The sequence below is a fragment of the Eurosta solidaginis genome, chromosome 3 (genome assembly GCF_040869045.1).
Source record: "Eurosta solidaginis isolate ZX-2024a chromosome 3, ASM4086904v1, whole genome shotgun sequence".
Taxonomy (NCBI): Eukaryota; Metazoa; Arthropoda; class Insecta; order Diptera; family Tephritidae; genus Eurosta; species Eurosta solidaginis.
In genome coordinates, this window is record NC_090321.1 from 153,414,570 (window position 1) to 153,427,109 (window position 12,540).

General features: G+C 39.8%; 2 protein-coding genes across 18 annotated transcripts in view; one reads left to right on the forward strand and one right to left on the reverse strand.

Moving 5' to 3' along the window:
* Nucleotides 1-12,540, reverse strand: part of LOC137244381 (T-complex protein 1 subunit eta-like) — an 85,665-nt gene that overhangs the window by 73,025 nt on the left and 100 nt on the right. Inside the window, exons 2-4 of one of the 2 annotated variants that reach the window (XM_067773321.1) lie at nt 12,396-12,499; nt 9,937-10,035; nt 9,778-9,868 (exon numbers count right to left, since the gene is read on the reverse strand). The gene's annotated coding sequence lies outside the window, so the exon portion shown is untranslated. Of the gene's footprint in view, nt 1-9,777; nt 9,869-9,936; nt 10,100-12,395; nt 12,500-12,540 lie in introns of both variants that reach the window. The other variant, XM_067773320.1, reaches the window with a different exon arrangement.
* LOC137244380 (uncharacterized) overlaps nt 1-12,540 on the forward strand; it is a 469,574-nt gene that overhangs the window by 8,991 nt on the left and 448,043 nt on the right. Inside the window, exon 5 of one of the 16 annotated variants that reach the window (XR_010950935.1) lies at nt 708-2,190. The exons of 14 other annotated variants lie outside the window; for them this stretch is intronic. The gene's annotated coding sequence lies outside the window, so the exon portion shown is untranslated. The remainder of the gene's footprint in view (nt 1-707; nt 2,191-12,540) is intronic. One more of the 16 variants, XR_010950936.1, reaches the window with a different exon arrangement.

A 12,540-nucleotide genomic window follows, 5' to 3' on the forward strand; every position in this document is an offset into this window, starting at 1 on the left:
AGTTTACGAGAATCCGCTTATTTTCCAGGCTGTTTCGAAGCCTTCATTTGTCAAGGGACATTTCTTGACGATGTCCTTTGCCTCACCTTGAGTTTTCTGATTGAGGTGGAACAACTTTTCTACCGGGCTTAGGCGACTGTTGTTTTTGTATATGGCCGTGGACAGGTCACGAAACGTTGGCCAAGATAGGTAGTCGCCCTTGAACACCTCAGTATCACAAGCTGGCAGGCGGATACTGTGTTCGCGCGCGCGTTCTTCCTCAGGTTTGACTGCCCTATCTTTTTCCTCCTTCAATTTGGCTTGAAGTTCAGCCATGTTCGACATGCATCGCAAGAATACGGTATATGCCGCTTTATGCTTGATCTTGACCGCTGCAATTTTCTTTGCGTCGAGCGTGTCAGAGCCAAGCAACTCCTCTAGGGCGTTCTCTGCTTTTTCCCACTTAGCTTGCAACTCTTTTTGCTGTATTGCAAGAGTGTGTACAGTGTGCAGAGCCGCATTGATATCATTAAAATCGGCCTCGAATTCGATTATTCGATCGGCCAATCTAATGTAGGGGTCCATGTTCATGGTTGAAAAGTGGAGAGCGAATTAACCAAGGGATATAAAACTTGAAAACCTGAGCGAGTCACCCAACCAACAACTATTAAAATTACGCAAAATTGATTTATTACTCTTAATTTGTTTATTTTTGTCTGACTTTGCAGATTATTTGTGCCTTAAAACAAGGAGCAGGGGGAATCAACACCAATGTGTATTGTGCGAAGTAAAGGGGGGCCACTCGCCACTTCAACCTTCAATTTTATTATAAAATAAGTGCGCGCGTTGATATAAACTCGACGAAAAGTGTGAAACCGTGAAATAAATGTTATGCAACAAAGAACAAAACTGTGTAACAAGATTAATTAGAGAAATTAGTGAAAATAATAGTGACGCAAAAGAAATAGAATTTTGCCGCAGTCGAATGGCGTGAATTTTTCTTGAAAGTGAGGTTATGTGCACCTCTTCCCTGTACTGTGTCTGGAGAGCCTTACCGCTGGTGGGGGGACAGACCAGATAGTCACAAGGAATCTTAAGCGACGTTAATGCAACGCGTTTGTACTTATTTTCCTTTTTGGCACTACACAGTTTTTTCACACTTTTCGCGGTTAACTACAATCACGTATGGCACTTTAGATCGATTTTTCGCACTTTTATTTATTATTTTAACCAAAAAAAATGTGGCAAGAAATATTGCACTTACTGTGAACTTTTTGGTGATTTCTATGTTCTGGTGATGATGTGGCAAGATGACTTGTGGTGTTGCTGATGGCTTAAGCTGGCTGTCGCTTGCTCAGTGTTTTGCACGCTGGTATTAAATAATAGACTTTCCAAATTTTGTGGTATAGCTGTTGTTTAGGCCACAGGCCTAAATATATCTCCCCTCCCTCGTAACATAATTTTCTTCGTTTACTACCACATATGCATGCTTGTGATCACTAATACACACAGGCGTGTGTGAGTGGTAGTACGCATGTATCTTAGAGTTTTACCGCTGTGAGCCCGCGGTATAGCAACTTTGTTGCCGGGAAACCCAACGAAGGAGCTGTATCTCGGGTTCATCGGCTCATGTCGCAAAGAGGCTCGTCCTCTTTGAATCCAGCAGCCAGCAAAGGAACACGTAATCGCACGTTCACGTAAGTTCAACTTTTCAAACTTATTATCATATATATATCATTTTCCACAACATTTGTTAAACCTTTTCCTAACACTTGTTGTATTTATATAAATAAAAGCACTTTGTGAATTCTTTTTATTAATCCGAAATCTTTTTGGTGTTTTTATTTTTCTTCCCCTTTTTTCGCCTTAACTATTATTTAACAAATACGTGGGTGCGCGCCGTTGCCACCACGCATTTGTTCATGGTCCTTACCGCGCCGGTAAAGAGAACCAGTCACACAATTACAGTCCACTCAACTCTCTAGGCATTAAAGCAAGGAAGCATACCAAACTCGTGAGAATACACAGGAAAAACCAAAAATTTCAACAGCAAATATCAGCAACTGTCCATGGTGATACAATTTTCTTGGTGATACCAGCGATTTTATATTCGAAACAACAACAACTGATACATTTTTGGTGGTACCTTTTGGAAACATCCAACAATATTTAAATCACATTCGATTATCCGGATCAACACTTTGATAAAAGGTACGTGGTTTAAAAATATTCCGTGCTAGGTAGGGTTTTCTTTTAATTTCACTTTTACTTAAATTTCAAAATAAAATTAAAAATTACAAAGTGACTTTATATTAAACAGTGCAAGTGATTTTTTGTTCATGAAGTGAGAAGTCTTATTTTGTGCAAAAATAGGACAAAAGGCGCTTAACGCAGTTATTTAAAGTTTGTGCAACACGCCTTGTGACTATCCGGAACAATCCCCCACCAGCGGTAAGATTTTCCGGACACAGCTCAAGGTAGCACAACACTGCTCTAAAAGGTTAACATAACCTCAAACACCGCTTTGCGCCACTTTTCTATTTTCACATTTGCAGGATTTATCTGAAAAAATGCATTTAATCCACAGCACAAAAATTCCATTTGTTAAGGTTACTTATTCAGAAACCTGTAAATTTAATTTAGGCGCACATTTAATCAAATAAAATTTTTTCTCACATACAAATCACTTGCACTTATTTACACGGGCAATACGTTTGCAATTTAGTTTGTTGCTATAGCACAAAGTGCACTTAGTGTAATACACACATATTGTTGTTGTTGTTTGGGTGGCCAATAGCCTTACTCCTGGCACAATTATTAAAAAAAAAAAAAAAAAAAAAAACTGAAGAATTATTATTCTCACTTGCGGCAATATACAAATCAGTTTTGACTGATCTAATTTGGTTATATAAAAGTTCATATTCCTTGGTTAAATTACCAAAAAGTCCATAACAAGCGTACATATATTTTTTTCTTCTTCCACTGACACCATTTTTGCACTAGCCATTACTTATTGGCTTAGACAATTCAGTAGCAATTCTGCATTAGCACTTTCCTTAACATTTACGTGGGTGCGCGCCGTTGCCACCACGGAATTGTACTTATCCCACTTGGCACATAAGCCTCTGTACAAGGCTTTTCACGTTAGCCATAACTTATCGGCTTACACAATCAATTGGTAAATTTGTGCACACATACGCATACACCAAATACTTTCACTTGTCACATTATCACTTCCAAGTTCTGTCCTTTGGCGACATTTTCCACTCACTACTCTCTGCAAAGGCAATTTCTGTATAAACTTTTGGGTTTCTATTTTTATCCACAATGGAGACATATACACGCCAAGCAGATGCAGTGACGGAGTATGAAAATGACTTCAACGACATGTCACCTTCACAACACAGTAAACACTCCCTAATATACCAAAGGGATGAGTTAAAAACTCTGTGGGAAGCTACGAAGGTGACATACGAAAAGCTCTTAGGTTCATCAGAGCTTGATTCAAAGGACTTATCGGCTATCAAGAAGAAGCATAAAATGTGCTATTTCAGCTTCCTAAAGTATCAGGCGGCAATAGCTGAGCTTTTGGAAAATTTTGAAAAGAAAGATAAGAAAGTAGATGTCTCAGATAATATGGAATATCATGTGCGCCTGCCAGCATGTGATACGGATATTTTCAAAGGTGACTATATTTCATGGCCGTCCTTTAGGGACATGTTCACTGCCATATATATTAACAATAGTAAACTCCATGCAGTGCAAAAACTATACTATTTGAGGCAAAAAACTCAAGGGGAGGCCAAAGAGATAGTGGAACGGTGTTCCTTAACAACAGACGGTTTCGATACAGCGTGGAAAAATTTATGTGACCGATACGAAAACAAACGTATCTTGGTCAATGCCCAATTAAAAATTCTTTTCAGTTTAAAAGCAGTTGAGAGCGAATGCGGTAGCTCCATTAAAAAACTGCAACGTGAAATAAACAATTGTATCTCAGCGCTTCAATGTCACAAGATTGACATATCAAACTGGGATGCAATTCTAACATATTTGTGCTCCACAAAACTGCCAGAAACCACACTGGCTCTATGGGAACAAACCATAGAAAATAAAACAGAAATTTCAAAATGGGCAGATATGGATAAATTCTTATCCAGCAGATTCCAAACGTTGGAAACTGTCGTAGATATAAGAGGGGATACGGTTTCAAAACCCTCTAAGCCACATGCTTCTCGTTCCTCGGCAGATACATCGTCGAAACGATTAGGGTCCTACCAGGCAAGTGCAACAGTAGCCAAACCTACGTGTAAGATGTGCAAAAGTCCTGCACATCGAATTTCAAAGTGTGAAAAGTTCTTACGTTTAACACCCAATAAACGGTTTGAACAAATTAAGAGCAGCCGTGGGTGCATAAACTGCCTTTCTGCTGGCCATTCGGTGACAAAGTGCACCAGTCGAATGAACTGTGCCACATGTCATTTAAGACATCATACGCTGCTTCATATTTCGAATCAGCCAAAACCAACAAATACTTCCGACACTATCGGAGCATCTACCTCACGGGAAGCTCAAATACGACGCAATGCTGAAAGAGAAAACGCTCCGATTAATAATGTGAACTCATGTTTCGCAAACACAAATAAAGGGGTATTACTAGGGACAGCTCAGGTCAAGATTCATTTTAATGGTGTTGACTATTCGGCGAGAGCCCTAATAGACTCGGGATCTGAATGTTCATTCATTACCGAGAAACTAAAGCGCAGAATTAATCTGCCATCCAAACACCTGCATGCCCAAGTTTCGGGCATCAATAATACAATGTCTGCACAAGTAAAAGAAGCGTGCAACATACAACTGCGGTCACCAACCGACCCATTAATCGAGATCAATACGATCATGCTGGTTTTACCACAACTGACAGGGAATCTTCCAACTTGCCGAATAAATGCAATGACTAGGCAAGCATTCCCTGACTTAGTACTGGCTGACAAACGATTCTTTGTCAATGAACCAGTCGATCTAATTCTGGGCGGAGACATATACCCCCAAATTATGTTAGGCGGCATTAGGAAAGATGTGTTAACACATTAATAGCACAGGAAACGGTGTTCGGCTGGATTCTGACAGGCCGGACAGATGCGGTTGATACAAATAAGACCCTAGTTTCATATTTCAATGAGGTCACTTTAGATAAACAATTGGCGGCCTTTTGGGAGATAGAGGAAATTCCAAAGAAGAGGAGTATCAATAAAGATGATACTTACTGCGAAAAGCTATACAAATCCACAACAGTTCGGAACAACGATGGCAAATACGTAGTCTCCTTGCCCTTTAGGAAAGAATTTAGCCTAGGCCCCTCATTAAGAAGTGCGTGTTCTCAATTCTATCGCAACGAGACACGACTTGCGAAAAACCCAGTCCTTGAAACGGAATACAATAGAGTTGTATCCGAATATGAAACCTTAGGGCACTTGAAACAAATAGGCAATATTTCGCCAGACTCAAATGACTGTTACTTCCTACCTCACCATGCTGTTATAAAGGAGGGAAGTACAACGACAAAAGTCAGAGTCGTATTTAATGCATCTTGTCCTACCACTAATGGCAAAAGTCTTAACGATGCCTTATATCCAGGTCCGATTCTTCAATCCGACCTGACAATTCTTATACTACGTTGGCGGCTGTTCAAATACGTATTTAACAGCGACATAGAGAAAATGTATCGCCAAATATGGGTCAATGAAGACCAAACAAAATATCAGCGAATCATATTTCGCAAATGTCCCAAAAACCCAATTAACATTTATGAATTGAAAACGGTAACCTTTGGGGTTAATTGTGCTTCGTATCTTGCGATTCGAACGCTGCACCAACTAGCTGATGACGTGGAGACATCGCATCCAATGGCAGCAGATATACTGCGAAATTGCATGTACGTTGATGACGTACTCGCCGGTGGACACAGCATCGAAATTGCAATCAAGGCAAGGGACGAAATATCATTGGCATTGCAATCGGCAGGTTTCCCGTTGCGAAAATGGACGTCCAACTGCAAGAAAATCCTACAGGGTATACCGACGCAACACCTATTAAGCGAGGATTTTCTTGAGTTTGAAGACACCAGCATGGTAAAAGCACTCGGTATCAGGTGGAACGCCCATTTCGACTACTTTTACTTCACAGCGAAACCCTTTGACAATAACCACGCCGTAACAAAAAGGTCAATACTTTCTGCGATCGCAAAACTTTTCGACCCTCTTGGCTGGCTGGCACCAGTCGTAATTGTAGCCAAAATATAATGCAAAATATTTGGTTGGAAGGGACAGGCTGGGATGAAGATGTGTCTGAAACTACTCTACATCGGTGGCAATCATTCATGACGGACTACGAAAAGATCAACGATATACGCATACCGCGATGGGTTCACTACACATTGAAGGACAATGTCGAAATACATGGATTCAGCGATGCCTCGGAAAAAGCATATGCCGCCACTGTTTTCCTGAGGGTACAAACAAAGGATCAAGTCTTCACCAACCTGTTGATGGCCAAAACGAGAGTAGCCCCGGTCAAAACCATATCATTGCCACGACTGGAACTCTGCGGCGCAGTCCTACTTGCAGAAATTATAGAGTCGGCCATAGAAAATATGCAACTTTCAAACATTAAAGTAACCCTTTGGACAGATTCGACTATAGTACTGGCGTGGATCCGAAAACCACCATGTTCGTGGTCAACGTTCGTGGCACATCGAATAACTAAAATCATCGATAAAGTAGGAGGCAAGGTATGGCGGCACGTAGACTCCGCGTCAAATCCTGCAGATTTGGCGAGCAGAGGCCTCTACGCTTCGGACCTAATCAACAATTCTTTGTGGTGGCAGGGACCTTCTTGGTTACAAGAAGACAACGAAAATTGGCCAACACAAGAAGAAGATTACAATACGAATATGGAGGAAAAGAGGGTGAAAGTTCATACAACTTTGGTGAAAAATAACTTTGATATTCTAGATAGGTTTTCCGATTTACCAAGGGCTTTGCGGGTTATATCCTATATTCTTCGGTTTTTCCAGAATACGCACCCAAAAACTAAAGCCTCCTTCAAAAGGGATTCTCATTCGATCGCTCCTGACGAAATAGGAAAAACAACGCGAAGATTGATAACAATATGCCAGAGGCAACATTATCAAGAAGAGTACGCAAACTTGAAGTCAGGAAATCTAATAAATGGGAAGAGTGAGATTCTACCCCTGAACCCATATATAGATGAAGAAGGTATCATTCGAACTGGGGGGCGGACTGGGGCATCGAAAGACATGTCCCATAATGAAAGTCATCCCATTATTCTTCCTTATACTTGCAGGTTATCCAGACTTATAGTCCAATCCTCTCATGAGACCACCCTGCATGGAGGGAACCAGCTGATGCTACGTCATATCCGCACTCAGTACTGGATCCCACGCGTTAAAGTCATGATAAGGTCGGTTATCCACAACTGTAAAGTCTGCACTATTTACAGGAAGCAGACACAAACGCAACTTATGGGGATCCTTCCGAAGGAGCGCACCACCTTTTCTAGGGCCTTCACCAACACTGGGGTAGATTTCGCGGGACCATTCGATATAAAATCCTACCGAGGGAGGGGATGTCGAATTTCAAAAGGATATGTTTGCCTGTTCGTCTGCTTTTCGACGAAAGCCATCCATCTGGAAGCGACAAACGACCTTAGTACCGGGTCCTTCCTAGCTGCCTTCGCCAGATTTGTATCCAGACGAGGCTGTCCGAAAAACGTTTACTCCGACAATGGTACTAACTTTGTCGGAGCTTCGCGATCGTTACGATCTGAGTTTAAGGCATTTCTGCGTGAAGCAAGGGACGGAACATTGAATAAATATAGCCATCACACTTTAGAATGGCATTTTATACCGCCAAGCGCTCCTCACATGGGAGGTTTGTGGGAAGCGGGGGTAAAAAGTTTTAAGACACACTTTAAAAAGATCGCGTCCGACCATAAATATACTTTAGAAGAGTTTACAACCCTCTTATGTCGAATTGAGGCCTGCCTCAACTCGAGACCTCTAAGTCCCTCATCTAACGACCCTTCCGACCTGGAGCCGCTTACTCCAGGCCATTTTCTCGTAGGCGGGCATCTTTTAGCTCCACCTGAACTCGATTGTAGTGAAAACCCTGCCTCCATTGTAAACCGATGGCAAAAGATGAAAGCCCTTCATCAGACCTTTTGCAAAAGATGGAAATCTGAATATCTCACCGAGATCCAGAAAAGGTATAAATGGAAACATCCACAATCCAGCTTAAAACCCGGGGACCTAGTCGTCATCAAGGAGGATAACCTACAACCGAACGAGTGGAAAATGGGGAGAGTCGTCAACACACATCCAGGTTCCGATAACCGTGTACGTGTTGTTGACGTCAATACAATTAAGGGACAAATTAGCAGACCAATCGCGAAACTGGTACTACTTCCGCCCAACGACAATCAAAATGAACTTTAATAGTCCACATTCCTCCATCCCAAATAACCCAGCTCTCGTTCCCCAGAACGAGGCCAACAGAACCCTAACTCAGATATACTGTCTGCCACATAATACCTTTTCCAACGATTGCGTGGGTGCGCCGCTGCCACCACGCAATTGTTCAAAAATAGTTTAATATCGCAAGGAATACCGAAGAAATTTATTCATACCATTTCATTATATAAGGACACGGAAAGTGAATTTCAATCGTTTGTAAGGAACATTTGACTGCTCTTCACAGTCTGTTTCAGATCATATTCGTGAACATATTTCCACCGTTTTGGTTAAAATTTATGAAGGATTTTCGGATACGATTATCATATGTTTCTTCACATCTCATACAAAATCAGGTCAGATTCAGAAAGCTGAATGAAAAATGGTTGAAAATTGTTGCCCACCCAAAGTAACCACATTTGGTTCGAATATGATTCCATAATATGCTTGGCAAACAATAATCAGTTTGCCATTGCATAAGTAATTTTAAATTGTGCCAAATTGATGGTCGGATTTTACTGTCCATGTAACAACTGACAATCAAAAATTAATTTTTGCCGCATTTGCAACAAGGGATAACAGGCTTTGCTTGATTAGGTACAACATCTACATATGAGTAGTTGCATGCAGTTTATTTGATTGCCCTAATGGTTAAGGAGGAAACGGCTGCTATCCATTTTAACCATTTTTGTAAAAGCGTAATAATTTTTAGGGGGTGCTGACAGAGGTTCGCTTAATGAAGCGAGTGGCTTTGTACCTTTCATTTCAAAAAAATACCCAATTATGGGTGCATAAAGGGCATGCGGTTTCCTTTATTTACAGGAGAAACTAATATCCGAAGTCAATATCCTTTTTTCTGGTGTGAGGGGTTTCAACATTGTGAATACATACAAGTGGCGAATGTTTGATAAAGACGTTCACAACAGTAAACAGCCTCAATCACCTCGTCAATCGCTGTTCGAGTACTTAAATCATTTGCTCAATAGACCTTTTCAACCATTTTGTAGACAACTGGTATATTGCATTAGTTGCATATTTTAACATGTTTGCATAATTATTCAATTAACTTGATTTTTGTAAAAATGAATGTTAATATTTAGTCTGATTTTCTGTATACACATTTAAAAAAATGCTGAGTTAAAACATAAATGTTCAATTTATGGCACTTCAATTTATGGCAATGGAGGGATAGGAAGTTTTTTCCCTTGTATGTATTCCCAATGGTTTTCAATTTTTGTTACATATACATACATTAATAAAACACTCACGATCTAATACCGAAATGGGCACCGCGCGTCAAAAGTTCGCCGGCACGGACATGGAAATTTGATGCCATACAGGGGTCCATTGACAAAGTACCTTTAACAAAATTTAATTGTAAAACATCACTGGAAATGTTTGGTATATATCAATTTTCATATGTATACCGTTATCTGTTCCCTTTATGTTACGATGTCCATCGATGCCATCAACTAATTTTGTATCCTTGTCGTCGATTGAAATTAAGTTGCCAAAACGTGGTGAATCTTTGAAATTTGCAGTCATATAAGGGTATGTAAGAATGAAGGCAGCCATTAGACAAATAACAACCTGTAAAAAGGTAACATATTTCTGAGTAGTACGATTCAAAGCCAAAAAAAAACCATGAACCTAGTAATGCTAATGTGCCAGCTGCAAGTGTACTACCCAGCTTAATGTAACGCCATGTGGAATAAGATATGTGTAAACTCCATGCCAATTACTGCGAGCTGCTAGATGTACCAGCAAACCCGGTATGAGCAAATATGATGCAGTACGACAGTTTAAACAAAATTCAATACCATTGGAGACGACAAAGGAACAAAAGGTTGGAACCTTTAAGTCTAAGAAACGGCAACCTGTAGCAACAACATCATCCATTTTATATGGATATTTTGAAAGTACATTTACACCAAATGAAACCAGTACAATCCAATCGGGAAAGCTGCCTGCTGATGAATACATGAATGCAAAAAAGAGAAACAAATACAAATATGCATGAAACAATGGTTAACTCAGAGGGAGGTCACCAACCGTTTGGTATTAACGGCGATACTATTAAACTGTCAAGGAAAACGCCAAAGAAATATAAATATGGTTTAAGATTATTTTGCAAAAAAAGATTTTCTAAATATCAGCTGCGACATTATGATCACCGTAACTTAGAAATAGTCCAGACCATATACGAAAATCTATGAATTCGTGCTTGGTCTTGAGCATTTTACATGTCGAACAAATCATAATACCAAGACAAATGCAATAAAAGCCTATTGGCGGAAATATGGTCAGATTTTCACTTGATGCTAGCTAATAATGAACAAAAAGTAACAATACTCGTATTACTAAAAAAAAATAAAATGCACAGATGTATGTATGTACTCATATATACTACATATATGCATCTAATAGCTAAGCGGTGTGTACTTTTTATATTTTCCAACCGATACATTTTACTGGATACCAGTTGCAGCAAATACTTGCTCACCATTTTTGAATACCTCATCGGCATTGGGACTTGCATCGATTTGTTTAACTTGTCCTAATTGTTCAAGTGTTTAATTATTGGCATTGAATCATTATTATATGTTTGTATACGTTTTTTCAAGCTCTCCAAATTATCATCACTACGGCCACAACCACTTTGACCACGAGCCAAGCAACGTTCTATACATATGTCTTCACTACAGTCAAAAAATAAGACAAATTTCAAATCTACTTTGTCACCCACTTGTTGCTTCCAACCATCGAGCTTATCTTGATTGCGTGGAAAACCATCGATAAGGAACCGTTGCTTGCCTAAATTTTTCATTGCTTTTTCAAGCAGTGAGCATGTCACTGCGACAGGCACAATTTTACCATTACGTATATATTCGTCACTTAAACTACCATATTCAGATACTCCGCGTACACGCTCCTCATGAAGAAATCACCAGCAGATAAATGTACAAATTGATAGCGTTCCACAATTTTGGAGCATTGTGTACCTTTCCCAGCACCGGGGCCACACAATACAAATATAATTTGAGGTTTCTACATTAAACGTCTGGAAGAGGCGGTTGTTGTATTTTACCGGTTAACTTCATAGGAACAAGCCATCTCTCATGAATGGTTAACAAAAGCGCAGACTAGTTCGCAGGCATGGCAATTCACATGGCAGCTCATGGAACTAGGCAAAAGCCAAGAAGTGCAATTTTTGGAGCTGTTACTTTACACTCAAAACTTATGAAATATTGCCACGAAGAACCGATGGAAAGTCACGAGGACCTAAAGCAAAAGATTTTAGAAAAGAATTATTCAATTTGATGGTGGTCCAATGTTAGTGCTCAAGCGTCTGTGCATTGCTCTCAGTGCTTTCATTGTTCATATGCTTGGCGAATGGTCTTCTGCTAGTGAGGACGTGATAAATACATTTCAAAATCAGCAAATACCAAATGTTACAAAAGAAATGCCATTATGGATAATGCTTGAGGTATTACAGGCCATACCAGAAGAGATGCACGCAATTTTTACTTCAGTTAAGCGAGCTACCTTACGTGCAGAAGTCCCCTGGTAACAACAGAAGTCGCAAAACGAACGCCATTAGTATTGGAAACGACTGAAACTTATTCAAATATGCAATTAGAACGTGAATGGGATAGTGAATATCTTAGCAATATGATAAGAGCCGTCAAATATGTTGGTACTTGGGTGGAAAACATTGGATTTTCTCTCGAGAATTGTCAAAATATTACAGCTCTATTGCTAAAAATTACTAATAAATGTTATTGGTCAGGTGGTCAAGATCCCGACGGTGATGGTTGTATGTCTGCCGATGAAAATGAGTTAGCAGAGACATGCCTCAAGACATTACTTAATATCATTATCCTACCGGATTCTCATGTATATCCAAAATCCGCTTTTATACTTATAAATTTGGTTTTGGATTCCTTATGCGGCATAACAAAAATGGAATGACCACTTGATAACGTATACCTGAAAATAAAAGAGAAAGAAAAATTAATTAATGAAAAAAA